Source organism: Antedon mediterranea, chromosome 2 (genome assembly GCF_964355755.1).
Source record: "Antedon mediterranea chromosome 2, ecAntMedi1.1, whole genome shotgun sequence".
Taxonomy (NCBI): Eukaryota; Metazoa; Echinodermata; class Crinoidea; order Comatulida; family Antedonidae; genus Antedon; species Antedon mediterranea.
In genome coordinates, this window is record NC_092671.1 from 13,809,477 (window position 1) to 13,827,985 (window position 18,509).

General features: G+C 32.8%; 1 protein-coding gene and 2 long non-coding RNA genes across 3 annotated transcripts in view; 1 reads left to right on the top strand and 2 right to left on the bottom strand.

Moving 5' to 3' along the window:
• LOC140040484 (small ribosomal subunit protein eS26) overlaps positions 1-18,509 on the top strand; it is a 375,295-nt gene that overhangs the window by 151,042 nt on the left and 205,744 nt on the right. The gene's annotated exons all lie outside the window — the stretch shown is intronic.
• LOC140040488 (uncharacterized) lies at positions 1,131-18,148 on the bottom strand. The gene is made up of 3 exons (XR_011842724.1): positions 18,083-18,148; positions 17,367-17,486; positions 1,131-1,622 (listed from the first exon to the last, which is right to left on the bottom strand). It is a non-coding gene; the product is annotated as an uncharacterized lncRNA (long non-coding RNA).
• LOC140040485 (uncharacterized) lies at positions 10,869-12,628 on the bottom strand. Its single transcript, XR_011842719.1, has 3 exons — positions 11,943-12,628; positions 11,514-11,605; positions 10,869-11,391 (listed from the first exon to the last, which is right to left on the bottom strand). It is a non-coding gene; the product is annotated as an uncharacterized lncRNA (long non-coding RNA).

Below are 18,509 nucleotides of genomic sequence, written 5' to 3' on the forward strand. Positions count from 1 at the left end.
TTAGGAATTAGATTATTTATGTGGATATTTTTTACTTGGTAATATTTATTATCAATCATTAAATTAATTTTTTTTTGTATTTCACAGGTCTCGGAGAAGGACTGTGTCTTTTCAAAATGGCCATTTCTAAACACGTTTAAATATTATAGGCCTATTAGGCATAATGTTTTATTAGGCATATAATAATTTACCTCTATTTATATGTACTGTAATTAATATATTATATAGAGAATATACGTCTGTCGTGTCTTTTATTATGCAAACAATTACGTATGGTTTTAGGATATTAATAAAATATATAGATAATATGCCGTTATAAATCAATCTACCGGCCTACAGTAGGACTATGATGTACAATGATAGATAAAGGTGAACACGATTCTCAAAGAGGTAATCTGCACTGATATTTAAACATTTAGGCCTAGATTTACTAAACGGCGTATGAATGCGAGACACTGAGTTGCACTTACTTAATTATTTACATTAAATGATTATTATAAATGAAGAAATAAAAGATATTCAAATTAAAATATATAGGCCTATAGTATCGCCGACGTATTTACGTAAATTATATATAAATCATACTGTCAAATTATAGAAACAGTACTTTATTCGGAATTATTATGGATATATAGCAAGCCTGTGAGCTACAGCGACTTTAATTGCTTTTGCTTATCATTGTCAGTGTCTTGATTTTGTTACCTATGTTTTAAATGTATTTCGATTTTAAAGGCTAAATAATGAATGAATGAACATAATCTCATAATCGCGTCGAGCATCTATAGCTCATTGAATCGTTTCACAAAAACACGTGCAGGAGGCCTATAGACGTTTCAAACGTATGGTTATTAGTAATAGACGTCATCTTTATCTCGCCATGGACAACGATCGTCGTGTTTTGTCCATGAGTTGACATACTAACAAGTGCGTGTTTTTTAAAAAGGGGAAACCCCGTCAGCAAAATAACGTATTGTTAGAGGAAACAGCTTCACGATCATAGAAGGCGCATCTCAGTCGATATGGCTTATTCGGGGGTTTATTTCAGTAACTCGCCTTTTAACCATCCGCATATAATGATTATTTTACTAAAAACTATTTTAAACATTAGAAATAAAAATATACACGTGATTTGCCTCAACAATAATCATTATACACTTAATATTATCCTACATAACGGATAGAAATAAAAATAAGGTGATCGAATAGTATGTTGTTAACGACATGGATATGATATAATCTGCCACATATATGCATAAGTATAAAAATGGATACGCTGGCTTTACGGGCTATATTGTAAAAATTATTGTTTTTAAATAAATTGTTCTCTTTTACGTAATTGTTTGCATAATAAAAGACACGACAGACGTTTCTCTATATAATATATTAATTACAGTACATATAAATAGAGGTATTTTATTTTTATTTCTTTATTCTGATATAAAATCAATAGGATAAAAACACAAAAAAGTACCGAGACGGCAAACTTATTTCCATTGTGGTCCTAAATTTCCATTGTGGTCCTAGGTAAATTATTATATGCCTAATATAACATTATGCCTAATATAATATTTAAACGTGTTTAGAAATGGCCATTTTGAAAAGACACAGTCCTTCTCCAAGACCTGTGAAATACAAAAAAATTAATTTAATGATTGATAATAAATATTTATTAACCAAGTAAAAAATATCCACAAATAATCTAGTTCCTAAAAAATATCAATTAACTATATAAACGAAAAATGTATATCCCGCTCTAGCATGCATCCCGCTCGATCCATACAAAATAGCGCGACCGATTTCAAACGCGACCGATTTCAAACGCGACCGATATCATCAAAGGTACAGCTCTAGCGGCGCGCCATACAAAATACCGGAAGTTGATTTTATCGCGACCGATTTCCAACGCGACCGATTTCAAGCGCGACCGATTTCATCTGACACCGATTGAAAGGGTTTCTATGAGAAGCCTCAAAGAAAACCAGAGGTTTGGCAAGAGATATAGGAATGAGTACATCCAGACCAAATCTGCGCTGAAATGTATGTAATGAAAAATAATGCAATAGCATCAGGGCGTTAAATAGGGTAGTAACAAAGTGCGAGGCAGCGAGGCACGCGAGGCAGGGAAGGCATGCGAGGCAAGTCAGAAATTTATGCGAGGCATCGTTTTACCATCATCAAAAAATGCGAGGCATCATTTTATCATTTCTCAAAATTGCAAGGCAGGAAATCACCGAAATTGAAGTAGCCTAGGCCTAGGCCCGCTAGGCTAGTTTCCTTTTGCACCTGCCTTGTATTTTAACCAACTTTATCCTGAATACCACAGCTTAGAATTAGTAGGCCTACTTTAATGAAGAAAAATCACATAAAAGTAACAATAAATCCATTAAATTGGTGATTTTACAGACGTTGTTTTTCTCGCATTTCGCACACTCAATGTTCAATATTTTGGTTTCTATGGAACGCCAAAAGAGCAAAATTAATTAGAGGGCTAAAAACTCTGTGGAATCCATTTATATTTAACGCATTATTTGGTGAAAATCAAGTACAATTTCAATAGATTTTGTCACTGTCAGTAAAGAAAAATGTTACTGTTCACCGGGGTGTGTAGAAAGCGACGACCTCGAATTGGACGACCCCAACGACCCGGGCGACCTCGAATTGGACGACCTAGAATTGGACGACCCATAACACGAAACCGACGACCCCTATAATAGCCTAGCCTAGCCTAGGCCTAAGTATGGTATAACATCCCGAAGCCGAACATAACCAAAGATCTTTAAACCATACCTTATATATACTCGCAATTCAAGCAAGCAATTGATTGAAAAAATACAGAAATATCGCCATTTGATACTGAATGTGTCGACACGAACAAACGAACAGATATGGAACGCCAAGAGTGCATCATTAAAACTGCATTCGACTCGATTAGCACACGAAATATCATAAACATGGCAAACCAGGCCCCTTTTTCAGCGGCAGGTAAGGTTTGACCATGGAGGTATATTTTACCTCCATGGTTTGACCAGCTCCATGGTTTGGTAAAAATATTTTTATACCTCCATGGTTTGACCGTATACAATGCATGTGTGAAATGTAAAGCTTTCTTATGGCCCTCCCCATGCAGGCCAAGTTGAGCCGCCGACAAGTTGAGGCGCCGCCAGAAAAACGTTATTTTCTATGAAACGCCAAATGCTTACTTTCGCCGGTGCTCGTTTCTATTTAATAGAAGTTCTATTTATATTAATTATTAGATATAACGATGTATATTCCAAAGTTTATATATCACGGTTTTTAGCATATATTATTAAATAATATAATTAAAGAGAAATAATTATGAATATCTGACTTGTATATTCCAAAATATAAGGCCTAAAACAAAATGATCGTTTTTAGCCAAAAATGACGTAAACATGTTGCCCCCTCAGGCGGCAGTTGAAGTAAAATAATTGCATAAAATCACCGTTTTTTTGTAAAATATTTTGTGTATTAACATTGTAAAATTCAATAAAATATGATAATAAAAGATAGTAAATAAAAAATAATTATTATTTAACCTCATTCGAAGAATATCAATACTCTATTAGTCCTGAGAGACAACGTGATTTTACGTGTAGGCATACACGCGAGAAAATATTATGGAGTGCACTGCATTTTTACCTTGAAAGATTAAAAACAATTAAATTATTAAATATGACTACTTTCCTTTGCTGTTTCAAACCAACAAAATTGTAGTATGTAATTATTATTTATTTTCATGACACAATAAACCTAAAGACCATGAACTTATGTAGGGCCTACTAGGACACCACTCTATCACTACGCGAAATGTCGTAAAAGACGCACTGGCCATTTCATAGAAATTACCGGCGGCTCAACTTGTCGGCGGCCCAACCGGTCATATCCCCCCATGCACATGTTACGCTGCTTGGTAGGCCTATAGTGTTCGTTATAAGAAGACGAGATGTAATTATACGTCCATGGTTTAACCATGTATTGTATAATATTTATTTCTTTTTAATTTATTTTTAATATGTCGAATGCAGTTTTAATGATGCACTCTTGGCGTTCCATATCTTTTCGTTTGTTCGTGTCGACACAATCAGTATCAAATGGCGATATTTCTGTATTTTTTCAATCAATTGCTTGCTTCCTTATAATAAGGTATAGTTTAAAGGTCTTTGGCTATGTTCGGCTTCGGGATGTTATACCACACTTAGGCCTAGGCTAGGCTAGGCTATAGGGGTCGTCGATTTCGTGTTATGGGTCGTTCAATTCGAGGTCGTTCAATTCGAGGTCGCCCGGGTCGTTGGGGTCGTCCAATTCGAGGTCGTCGCTTTCTACACACCCCTGTTCACCGGTGTACTGTTGATAATGTACACGGTTTCGGTAACCTTTTAAAGAATAAAATAGAAAAATTCATCATAATATCCTTAGTAGGATGTCCTAGGTCTAGACTAGGTAGTGATGTTGATTTAGGATCGATTATTATTCTTTGAAAACAGAACAGTATCAGCAGTAACATATTACAGCATTTTTATTGACAAATTCAACAAATATATTGAAATAAAACGTGTTTTTCACCAATAAATGCATGAGAAATTGACGCATTCCACTGAGTTTTAGTCCTCTATTATCGTTGCTCTTTTGGCGCTCCATAGAAACAAAAATATTGAACATTGAATAAGTGAAATTCGCGAACAGTGTGCGAGAAACACGCCTGTAAAATCATTAATTTAAGGATTTATTTGTTAATTTTTATGTGATTCTTTCATTAAAGTACTCATGAGGTATACTTCTAAGGTGTGGTATTCACACGATAAAGTTAGTTATCAAATTTGGAGTAAAAATACAAGCGAAGGAAACTAGCGCCAGGTTTATTAGTACGTACATGGACAACAATAAATAAAAATCGTTCGTAATATACCTAGCTTACTAAAACAGGAATAGTGTATCATTATTAAATATTACACCAATTATTATTATATCAAAATTGATTAAATTATTTTCTACATAGGCCTCTTATCTAGGTTAGGGCTAAGCATATTAGCTAAAGTTTAATAGGCCTAGTATTACAATTGTCGGACGTAAGTCTTTTTTCACACGCGCTCCAGAATTCTGTCGCAATTTTTTTCTTTGCGGCATGTTATTGGATCGGCATATCAGTTACCTTTTATTCACCGCCAGTTATTGAACTTGTCCTGGCAATCGCTGTTCACCTTATTTGCGAGAGAGGTACACGTGTTGTTCCTAGAGAATGGAATGTCAAAAATGTCTTTGGCACGCCGCTCAGAGAGAAGTCTGTGCGTTGCTGCTGAAACCACGTGCTATAGGAGGGGAATGCACCACAATCCTCTGAGCTGAGGGCTGAATCATTCCGCTACCTGCTAAATAGTAAAGAGGGATTTTCCATCTCTCGGGTCTACTGGATCTAGGCGCAGGGGTGTGACAAAATATTATTTTCACTCTGCTATGTTCGAGAGACATGTGAGTGAACACGCTCGAAATGCCAACAAACATTGCAGTCATTTGATGAGTGTGTCGCTATAACAATTATTGTTTATCGAAAGTTGAAGACTGTCGTTCAGATTTTTGAACCGTAGTTTGGGCACTTTTGTAAAAGTAAAATTTGACACGATATGACTTGAATGAAAAAACAATCGTTACATAAAAATAAACAACATGATGAGTGTATACACGAATCTATTTAGATACGCTTGTATCGATTGATTATTAGGCCTATAATATAGCATAATAGCACGTTAAGATATGCCTCGCACCTTTTTGAAATTGTAAACTATATGCCTCGCATGCCTCGCACTTTTGGAAATGATAAAATGATGCCTCGCACAAATATTTGACATGCCTCGCGTGCCTCGCTGCCTCGCACTTTGTCAACACTCAGGGCGTTACTCCAGCAGCGGCCAACATAAGACCTTATGGCCACACGTCAGGGACACAATGGCAATTGAAAAATACATTTGGTTACGACTCAGAGACTTCATACCATTGTACGGGAGTTACTGCAGGTGATTCGGAATATAAGCAATGTGGTATTAAAATGGATATGAAAGGATTTTAAAATTTCACAAAAAGGACTTTGTATGAATCCTTTTAATGTTAATAAACAGCACACAAAAAATTAGATTCAAATACCTAGTAGAAATTGAGAAATAAACAAATTAAATTTTGGTATAAAACGTCCGCAAAATGGCCGACCAACTGGCACGCCATCTTAATTTTTATGAACGTTCTATACGCACGTACAAGATCGTCAAATTTAGAGTTTGAAACACCCGGGGTTGTAGCCACGGCAGCAGTCGTTTTGTGATTGGTTAATTTATTTTAATACAGTCCAATCACCGCCTTGTCTCGTTCGCGGACTGTGTGGTGTAAACAAAATAAACAAACCCATGCTACACGAGACTCGCGTGTTGCAAGCTCCCTGTTGCTGCAGTCGTAGAAAATATCGATATTTCACAAATCAATAAAAAGTTATGTCTGCAAAGATTGTACGTGAAAAGAAGAAAGTGTGTATTTGTACTTCTCGCACTAAACCACTCACACAGACTACAAATTAGGCTAGGTCTAGTAGACTATAGTTTCTTCTAAATTCGCTAGTAGTAGGCTAGGCCTACACATGGAGTTACTCCATGGCCTACAGTACAAGAGAGTAGCAGTCGCCGGTCCACCGACGAACCTCCAGGAAGTGGACAAGGCGCGGGCGTAGACGTATGTAAAAGGCGACGTAAATAAAAAAGGTAAGCTTGTGTTGAACTTTTTTTGCTCTGACTTTTGTTATTGACTAATATAGTAATATAATAATACTAATAATTAAAGTAGAGCAGAGGGATCAACTGCCGTTTTGGCTCCGGAGTTTTTTTTAGGGTTATTCCATTATTAAAGTGGGGGTGTGTGGTTATGAATATTGTGTGCAGGTACGTCAATAGAAATGACATTGAGAGCCCTCTTCTGTCAGTTGACTGGTTCCCGGTCTACCGCCTTGTAATTGACTTAATCATGATCGAATTCCAATAACTTAAGAATATACAAAATGTTTACATAATTATATAACAATGTAGACCTATCTAATAATGTTTTTACTTTTTTGCAGATAAAGGAGGATCATCAATAAAATAAAATGATAAAAATTCCAGGCATTTAATATACGGTTTACTGATAAAATATAATGTACCAATGAAATAAACCTGGTGTTCTGAAACATATTTTAATAACTTTTGCCGGCCTAGCGCCTTTGTGTATCTAAATCTATCTAAATAATTAAGTTAGTACAGTATTAACAAATAAAGGGTTAGGGTTATGTATAATAAAATGATAGAAATGAGGCATTATCTAATAATGTTTTTATTTATTTTTTTTTCAGATTTTTATAGTTTTAAAATTCAAGTACCGTTTTTATAGCGTTATGTATCCTGTAAATGCTAACCTAAATACGTTATCTGAATGTTTCTTTTTACGTTATAGAAATGTAATAAAATAACGGTTATTAGTGAACCTAAACATTAACCAAACACTAACGTTAGAAAACCACTATGTGATTGCTGGACTGCCACAATAGAACAATAGACCTAGGTATGTTAAACAAAGAAATCACGTCAAAGCAGGGTGGAGACGGAATTTTAAGACAAAGGCGTTCTATACAAATGCAAATCTGGTGGTGGAATACAACATGATCAATGCTGACAGAAATTCACGTAAACTCTGCAGTAAAAAAAATGTAGAAACATTATTTGCGTATTAAATCACTATATAAAATGTTCAGCTTGTTTAATTAATATACTGTACAATAATAACCGTACTATGATTTTCTTTTTTAACCTGTTTTGAACGTCTCTTTTATCTACTACAAGGAATAATTTCGCCAGTGTGGCATAGCAAAAAGCTATACAAAACAACCTTATTGCTACACATTTCGAAAATTGTGTAGCAAAAATACAATACAAAACTATGTTTCTCGACTAAATCAGTTTGATTAGCAATTTTGCTAAAATTTTGAAATGAAATTGTTCACTGTACTACAGACTCCCACTTGTAATTTTAATGCTAGTCGATATATGATTTCTATACTGTACTTACTGTTTATTACAGCTCATACATAGTTGCTATTCTCTTGAGGCTCAAGACGACCAAATAGACAGTTTGATATCCAAGTACAACTTGTAACTAGAATTTAATTCGTCACTTTGACGAATTATAGGTGATCATTTTTATCATTTTATTGACATTCATATTTTTTAAACATGCACCTACGTTAACATACAATCGGAAAATGTTGATGTATGCCATCCTATTATACGCTTATAGTGCTGAGTTGTGCCTATTATATGCCATATACAATATGTACAGTATATACTGTACTGTGTATATCTATATACAGTGTAGCATAGGTGAAATTACGGGACCCACATCATGTTCAAATTTTTTGGTATGATGACGTCAAAATAAACTTGAAGATAACAATATCGAAAGATAATGAATTGAGTAATAAAATATAACAATTGGAAGAAAATTTGGCACGTAGAAGGGCGGTGCGCGCTATTTAAAAATTGTATAACTTTTACGAAAGCGATGAAAAAAATACTTTTTAACTTCAACTGGCCATACGGTAACGTCACAACATCCGATAGGCTTAATTTTTATATGAATTAATATAAGCTTCGCTTGACGACGTTACATAAATGTAAAAATGTTAACATAGTTCACAAAATGTTATGTTTGCAAGTTTCAGAGAAAAGCGTTGCACAAAAATCATACAGAAAGAAAGAAGAGAAATAAAAAGTTGATGTTGATGATGATTTCGTACAATCACAAGAGGTTATCAGCAACTTCGTTGCGGATAACCAATAAAGATTTGATACAATAACAATAGGTGATCATTTTTATTCTAAATGATCACCTAATTATGAATATTAAATTCCTGCTTCCAGACGACGTCACACTTGGGTTTAATCAGACCTTAAAAAACCTAGTATTCGATTTTCTTTACCAAAATGATTATATATTGTACCGTTACTACTGTATTATTCCAACACGTAATTGCTATTCTCTCTCTCTCTTTTATTTCTAGGCGTTTTTTTAAAGATAAATCAGTCCTTAAAAACCTAGCTATTTTGGTTTGAAATAATCATAACCTATTGTACCGTTATGTTGATTTGTTAAACAGTACAGTACATAAAATTTCATTAAATTCAATCTTCAATTTGAATGAAAAAGCTAAACGGTAGTGTTTCAAATTTTGAGTTTAAAAAAAAATGGTTGGGAAGAATAAATATTAATAAAATATATGTAATCAGGTGAAGAAACAAAAACCGCTGTAGCATAGTTTTACTTTTTTTTTATCGCTGCACAAAGGTGTCTCATTGAAGCTTACAATATTACATAATAAAGCATATTATAACAATATCACTCATGCCGACATGGAGCTATGTATACAAACTAAAATATGGCACATGTATATAAACCAAGATCAGTTGTCTTCAAATCACTCATTTTTCGAAAAATGTTCAACTATATTATACAACTCCGATATTTTACTGCGTTCTCGATTTGATTTTACTGCGATTTAAACCAAGGACCATGCTGCCGAAGATAGGACCACATTTGTTTAATGGATTTGATGACTATCTGGACTTTTTCCAACGAAGGGGTTTTTATCCAACTGCCAAGGATTGCTCGTACTGTAATGTACCAATGTACATGTCTACTCGTAACCGTAAGTGTTCTCATCATTAATTATTATAATTACATTTAAAAAGCGTAATTTAAATATTTATAACCTGTACCATTATATGTATACTTATGTCTTTATTATAACCTGCATTTTATGTGCAATTATTTAGTAATTTTATGTACCATTTATTCAGTTACTGTAATGTAAGTTAATTAATTAATTAATTGTAAGTAAATAATGATGTAATTTAATAAAAAATATTTATATTATTGAAATGAATTTCTAAATAAAAATACATTGTCAATTTAATTTTGTTGTTGTTATGTTTGGTTTATTTTTTGCTATCCTATGTATTATGATAATTTTGCTATTCTATGTATTAGAATATTTATATATAACAGCATATCAAAATCTTTTAATAAAGAAACTAAACAAAATTTGTAACAAGTATACATGAATGATTTGCATTTGTATAGAACGCCTTTGTCTTAAAATTCCGTCTCCACCCTGCTTTGATGTGATTTCTTTGTTTAGGCCGGCAAAAGTTATGTTTCAGAACACCAGGTTTATTTCATTGGTACATTATATTTTATCAGTAAACCGTATATTAAATGCCTGGAATTATTTTATTGATGATCCTCCTTTATCTGCGAAAAAATAAAAACATTATTAGATAGATCTACATTGTTATATAATTATGTAAACATTTTGTATATTCTTAAGTTGTTGGAATTCGATCATGATTAAGTCAATTACAAGGCGGTAGACCGGGAACCAGTCAACTGCTGACAGAAGAGGGGTCTCAATGTCATTTCTATTGACGTACCTGCACACAATATTCATAACCACACACCCCACTTTAATAATGGAATAACCCTAAAAAAAACTCCGGAGCCAAAACGGCAGTTGATCCGAGCAGAGGAGGTGAGGCCGAGAGGATTATTATAGTTTAGTTAGTAACTGTAGTGTAATTAAATAATAACCTCTTTCTGTTTGTTACCAAGTCATAAAATATAATACTAGCGGTAGGATTGAATAAAAATAATAGTACATTTCCATCCATTTATTGGTCTTATCTTTGCAGATTTATGGAATCAACAGTACATGAGATGGCTTTGAAGAACTGTAATAGTACTAGTAGTAATAAAATTGTAAACATCAAATTATATGGCAGAAATAGTGTGTGGAATGAATTTTATTGAACAAATGTATCATAATGAGTTTGGAACAAGCAGGATTTTTCAAACAGGACATAAATTACTTTTGAGACCTGAGTGATACATTTTAATTCCATCAACACCAGCCAGCTCCATCATATTCAAGAGATGGATTCTTTCATAAATGTCCATTGTACATAGTATTTGGCTAAATAAATAAAAAAAGAAGTACAGTAGTGGTTTATTTGTTTATATACCCAGACCCATTTAGATGGTTAAAAACAAACACTATATGATGCACTGCTACTAGTGTACTGTCTGGTAGTACATTACCATAGTTACAGTATGACTGTAACCCTAGCACTCGCGTCTAAAGAATTCTATTATGCATATTTTACTATTCTTCATAAATATTTAGTTCTGTAATTTTAATTGTCTGCGCTCATTCTATACTTGGTGTCTTAGTATACTGCATAAATGTATCGTGCAAGCATGATCCAAGTAGCATCTATTATAAAGTACTCTGGGTATCTTTCTATTCACCTGAAAAAAGGAAAATGAATAAGCACATGTTTATCTGCCCTCAAAACAAAATAATAATTTAGTATAATGTATTATGTAGGTTTGATCAACAGTTTAAAATAGCAATGCTCAGTATCTGTTACCTTAATATTATAATTTGCGCTTCCATTCCAATCAATAAATACATTTGCTTATCCCGTCCATCAATTATCATAATTGCACTCCAATTATAGACCTGTAGGTAGGTAAAAATACAAATGAATTGTTTATTTACTGTATACTGTACTGTATATTGTACTGTATATGATACAAGCTGAAATACCCCTAACTAGGCCTGGCCTGTTATAACCTTTATTACTACATTAGAGAAAATCCAACTCTATTCATTTTATTGGGAATCATAATATTTAGTATTCAGTGTTGCCTAGCCTACTAGCTAGTAGGGCGGCATGTAATAACAAAAAAATATTTTAATAATACGTTAGTCAGGACACTACAGCACACAACAATATTAATAAACGTACTTATAAATAATGTGTATATACATAATACAGTAACACAATTGTGCCTACCATTAACACCCTCAACGATACATCAAGGAGCATACGCTCTCAGCTCACCTCTGGCCGGGCGACTAAACACCGTATCCAGCAATCATCACTACTAAATAGGCCTAGCTAGCTCCAGGCCATGGCATTGTCAAACACCATTTACTCGTCCAACCGTTTCTTCAAAACGATGTTAACACCCGTGTTAACAAGACGATGTGGACGAATTTCCATCAATTTCAGTTAATTACAACGAAATAATAATAAAATGAATGTTTCAATAATACGTGTATAATAAATAGCGAAATAAACATCGCTCGCGAGAGGAGGAGGGTCGAGAGAGAGGCCAAGGTGGTCGACTCTGTGATTCTCACGCATGCGCAAAATAACTCCGTGTACCCAGCAAGATAGGCATTTGGCTATGAATTTCGTAAAAGATGGCCTTGAAAAACGAAATTAAAATCCGTTTAAAAAAAAACTTGGTTGATAATATGAATTAATTTTATTCGATTAGGCTAACATACTTATCCAAGAATAAAAATATCAAAGCAATAAGTAATTACTACCATGCTTTTGCATCAATCAATGATTTACTGCTAAATTCCTATCTCTGTAATACAAAAATAACTTTTAGTGACGTCACAAAAAGTTTTTCACAGGTTTCTCAGGGGCGTTTTGAGGGCGTTGTCGTCCTTCAAAACATTAAGTATGACTATGGCAAGCTTAAAACTGATTGATCTGCACGTTGAGCCAATAAAATGATATTGCTAGGAACCCTTTCATATCCATTTTAAGCATTGAATATTTTGGCCTTGCAATGTATTCAAGATCCTGGCAATCAAGTCATATGTACATACAGGCAAATATGTGTGCATTGATCCTACAGTTCCAGAGGAGACTCGAGGTGACAACATGAACATGAACTTTGTTATCCACCAGCACTTTTTGAAACTACCAACTTACAATACTTTCAGCTAATAAACCAACATGATGCTATGTGGAAACAACTTCTTCTGAATAGTCTAACACATCCAAATCACTGAATGATGTCCAGTAGGCCTACATTCTAGATGGTAGTGCTCTACTGCACAGCATTCCATGGAATAGTGTAGAGATCTGTAAAAAATATTGCTCTGCCATCATAGTCTTTGATGATTATGAAAGCGGTTCATACACCAAAGACGGCGCACATGGTAAGGCGTGTCAGGTGGTAGTGTCCCTGTACATTTTACCAGTGACATGTTCCACAAAATTAGATCACTTTCTGTAACAAACAACAATTTATAAATCTTCGTAACTAGTATTTGAACAACATGGCAATGAGTGAATGCAACTGCTGATGCAGATGTTCTTTCGGATAGTACAAAAAACCATTGAATCAGCAAACAGGAAAACATCTGTCATTATCCGATGACACGGATCTACTAGTGCTCCTCTGCAGTCAAGCATTTAAAACATATTGTGATATTCTTTAGACTGGAACTGAGATGCTGGACTATCAAACTGGTTCAAACAGTACTTTTGAGAGACATCTGTGATAACCTTCTGTTTGCTCATGCGATACTGGTGACACAACATCCAGAGTTTTCAGAATTGCCTCTAAAAAAAGCTTGTCATTGCACTTATTTCTTACATTATGCTGTAGTCTTCAGATCCAAACAAGCTACAAAGGATGACATTGTGATTGCTAGAGAAAATGATTTAGTGTGTCTGTACAATGGACGACCTGGAAAACGTGGAATGCCTTTGACTCCATCCCATCTACAAGTACAACCTCGCATATCGCCAACTTCATAATCGTACCACAACCAAGGTACTTAACATCATTTCAAGTTCAAGTTATCTTTTAGCAATGGAGTGGGGTTGATATGTGTACCGAGGATTGGGGATGGAAGATCAGATGATGGAAACATGGTTCCTCTACACACAGACTTAAAGCCAGCACCTGAGTATCTCCTTGAAGCATTCAGGGGTAACTAGAACTACATGTGGTGAATGCAATGGCATTTCACTGTACTAATACCCGAACAAGAAAGTGATACTGATGACATATAAGTTGTGAGTCCTTTTCTATTTGAAGGGTTTAACAATATCATCCCACACGGAGCAATTCAAATAAAAAGGTCTGGATTAAAATGATCCTACAAAATATACAAAAATATCACAATACACAGTACAATATAACAAGAGTCAAAGTTCAAGAAGAGTCGGATGGCAACTGGCAAAAACGAATTTCTTTTCCGGTTTGTTCTACATGCATCGAAAGCGACACCCATGAGGCATAAGCTCGAAATCACTGAACAAGGCATGGTTAACATTTTTTAGAATAGCTCTACTTTTTTCTAGAGTTTGCATGTCACAGAAGGAAGATAAGCTACAAAGTTGACAACCTATTAATTTAGAACTTAAGTTAACAATTCTTTGTAGTGAGTTTCTCTCTTTGACCCTAAGACTAAAAAAACCAGCATATAAAGGAAAAAAGTTAAAACGTTCTTAATAAAGGAATTATAAAAAAAGCCTGAGAATTACTTTATCTATCGACATTAAAATGGTTCAGCTTCCTTAACAGATAAAGTCTCTGGTGTCCTTTCTTTACTATTCATGCCTCTGTATTTAATTCCCAGCTGAGATTGTCCTCAAATATAGTACCTAGGTATTTAAAGGAATGGACAATATCGCTGGTTCGTCATTTATGATGGATATCAGAGGGCTGCGTCCTTTCTCCTTCCTAAAATCTACAATCATGTCCTTGGTTTTGGTCACATTGGGTTCCAAGTAGAAGTTTCCACAAAATTGGATAAAACAATCTAATGCGGAACCATGACCGTCCTGTGAATTTTGAAGGAGAGACAGCAAGACAGTGTCGTCAGCAAATTTGACAAGATGACTATTGTCCTGTTCTCTGAGACAGTCATCATTCTTCTAGCTAGCATTATTTTTCCTATTTCATGATGATACAATAGGTACAGGAAAAACATTATTTGCACCAAATACTACCAAAATATAAATAAAATATATATAACCATGATTTAGTTTTACGTAAAAGGTCAATGACCTCTATAGTTACATAAAAACTGTTGTATCAATTAGTTTTTAGAGTAAGCAATACATATTATACACATTTGTAGTTATTTAGATGTTATTGGCAGGCATAAAATAATGTTACCTACTACTACACTACCTGTTGTTGATAACAATTTATCATTATTATAGGATTATTTTTATTATTGTTATTATTATTTATTTATTTATTATAAGTGCATAATTAATTCAAAATACTTAACATCATTTTTCCTAATTCATATGACGATAGGTACAGAAAAAACACAAGTTACATCAAATGCATCGACAATTATGGAATAAGACATTGCATGTTAATAATTTTGTTAGGAAAAATTTGAGTTTTTGTAAAAGGTCAATAACCTTTTGACCTCTAGTTACGTATAACTGTTGTATTAATTGTTTTTTTAATGTATATTCGTTGGATATATATACTCTACACATTGGTACTAAAGCTATTTAGATATGATTATAAAATAATAGATTATAGGCATAAACGCTACCCCCTACCCCAAAATTGTTTATATTACATTTGATCAAGAATCAATTTCAATAAGAATAGTACATCATTACTTTTAAAATTCTTCTAGTTAACATCATGTTTCCTATTTTATATATCGATAGGTACAGAAAAAACACAATTTTGATTAAAATGCATCCACAATTATGGCATACGATATTGCAGTTAATCATTTTTTTAAGGAAAAAATGATTTTTTGTAAAAGGTCAATAACCCTTTGACCTCTAGTTATATAAATAAGTGTTGTATTTTGTTTTTTTAAATTGCATTTTAGAAAGAAATATATATTCTACACATTGATATCAAGATTATTGAGATTGGATTATAAACCCACAAGTTATGGGCATAAATGTTACCCCTACCCCAAAAATATTGACGGAATAAAATCACTATATAGTTGTTGAGATTACGTAAAAAATAATGTGTTCCAATGCTTCAATTTTCGGTGACTTTTAATATGTCATTCTAAACTACATTTGGAATGAAAAAATCAATGTTTCGTTACTATTACAATTTGTGGTGGGTTTACCTCTAAATATCACTAGATTGACTGGACTATATGTTGCTAATACAAAGTTAATGTTAACACTAATATTTAATAGCACACATTTCTATAGTATTAAACATAATAAGCCTGAAATAAAAAGATGTTACATGAACCAATAACAGTGTTACAAGCACCACCATTTTGACAAATGTTATTACTACAAGCATTCACACCTGTAATATTGAATAAGTATGGTGAAATTATTTATCAATAAAATAGTTTGTGTACACACTGTTGAGCTACTAGTTCTATTGCAATGTATATATTTAGTTTTTTTTGCTTCATTTAAAATGATTAATTTATTTTTTGTGGGTAATTTTCTATTTTTCAAATTAAATCTGATGACACATTAACCAATTGAACTAAATATAATCGTTATTGAATTAAATGTTGCAAAGCAAAACTATGATTTTGACAGGTATCAACAAACATTGAAATATAAAAATAGTAAACAAACCTACTGTACAGGTACTAAGTACAGTTATTATACAACAAAATTCTCTTTTCCATGTTAAACCGTTCAATAATGAATTATCATAGCAAACTTTCATTTGTTATTATTTTTCATATTTAATTTTTGTAGATTGCATATTTGCTTTAATTTCAAAGTGTTGTGACCAAATGTAGCTCATACAAAGTTAATGTTAACACTAACATTTAATAGTGCAGATTTCTATAGTATTAAGCATAATAAGCTTGAAACAAAATAATATTGAATGGTGAAATTATTTATCAATAAAATTAACATGAACATACTGAAACAACTAAACACATATTTGTACACTCACTGTTGAGCTACTAGTTTTGTATTACAGTGTGTATATTTAGTTTTTTGTGGCTAATTTTCTATTTTTTTAGACTAAATCCGACGATACATTAACCAATTGAACTAAATTTAATTGTTATTGATTTTAATGTTGCAAAGCAAAAATAGAATTTTCTAGGTATCAACTAACATTGTAATATAAAAATAGCAAACAAACCTACTGTACAGGTACTAAGTACAGTATTATACAATATCATTCTCTTTTCCATATTTTAAACCTTTCAATAATGTGTTGTACACTTGTACAACTCATATAGGTATAGTAGCCTACTCATGTTGGCTTTCTTAATATTCTTAATCAATTATCATAGCAAATTTTCATTTGTTGATTTATTTTTCATAGTATTTTTTTTTTGGTAGATTGCAATATTTGCTTTAATTTTAAATGTTGTGACCAAATGTAGTTCATACAAAATTAATAATGCACATTTCTATAATATTAAACATAATAAGCTTGAAATAAAATAATGTTAAAATACTTCATTTAAAACTTACCTGTTTCACAGAAGGGTCCAGTGAAACATGATGGACATGTACATGTGTAAGCAGTACAGGAACCAGCAACAGTGTTACAAGCAGCTCCATTCTGACAAACGTTATTATCACAAGCATTTGCTGAATTGAATGAATGAATGTCATTGGGATGTTATTAACAACAAACAAAATAAAGTTAACCATTTAAACATGCATTAAATAAGATAACATAATAATATTCTGTGTCTTAATGTAGTTGGATGTTGGATAACTTAAATCAAAGTACAGTAGTAAGTAATCAAATGCTGTAATTCATAATTGTATAAAGTATAGGTACTAAAATAAAGTAATTAGCTGATAATCAGGTTTATTTCAAGATTGGATATCGCAACTACAAAAACGTCTAAAAAATGGATAAACATGCATATTGCCTTTTTCTTCTTTACAGTTTGTATTCAAATAATTGACAGGTTTTCATAATTTTGGTTAAAATATTATCACACAATACATTAAAGACATACATTCACATTCATACACAGACATTTTTTAATAGCTCATTAAGTACAAAAGATATACTGTAAACATTGCAATTATTAACCAAAACTAAGCGTTATGCTTTTTATCACTTTATTAATGGGAACACCCAAGCAAAGTTATGGGTTTTTGGGGTTTTATACTGAAAATGTATTACTTACTCAAAAGAATATTGGATAGCCTTATAGGGTTTATAAACTTACTGGTTTCACAGAATCTTCCAGTGTAGCATGACGGACATGTGCAGGTGAAAGTATGACAAAAAGGTCCAGCAACATCGTTACAAACACCTCCATTCTGACAAAGGTCATCACTACAACTAATAATTACTGAAATATCAAATATTTGTAAACATTAGTAAAGTATTTTATAATATGATGTTACTGTTGTTTATTATTGCAAAAGAGTTATTTTATTATTAATTAGGCCAAATAAATAACAAGCAATGTTTCATCACCTACGAGTGATGCTATCAGTATGCAGACATGGTTCTTAAAATACAATATTCTACATGTCATTTAAATACTATAGTAATAATATGTCCAGCTGAATGTTGTTTCAGAATTTATTTATTTCATACATAAGCACTGTTTAATCATGGAGCTATAAATTCATGGCTTAACAGTTGCT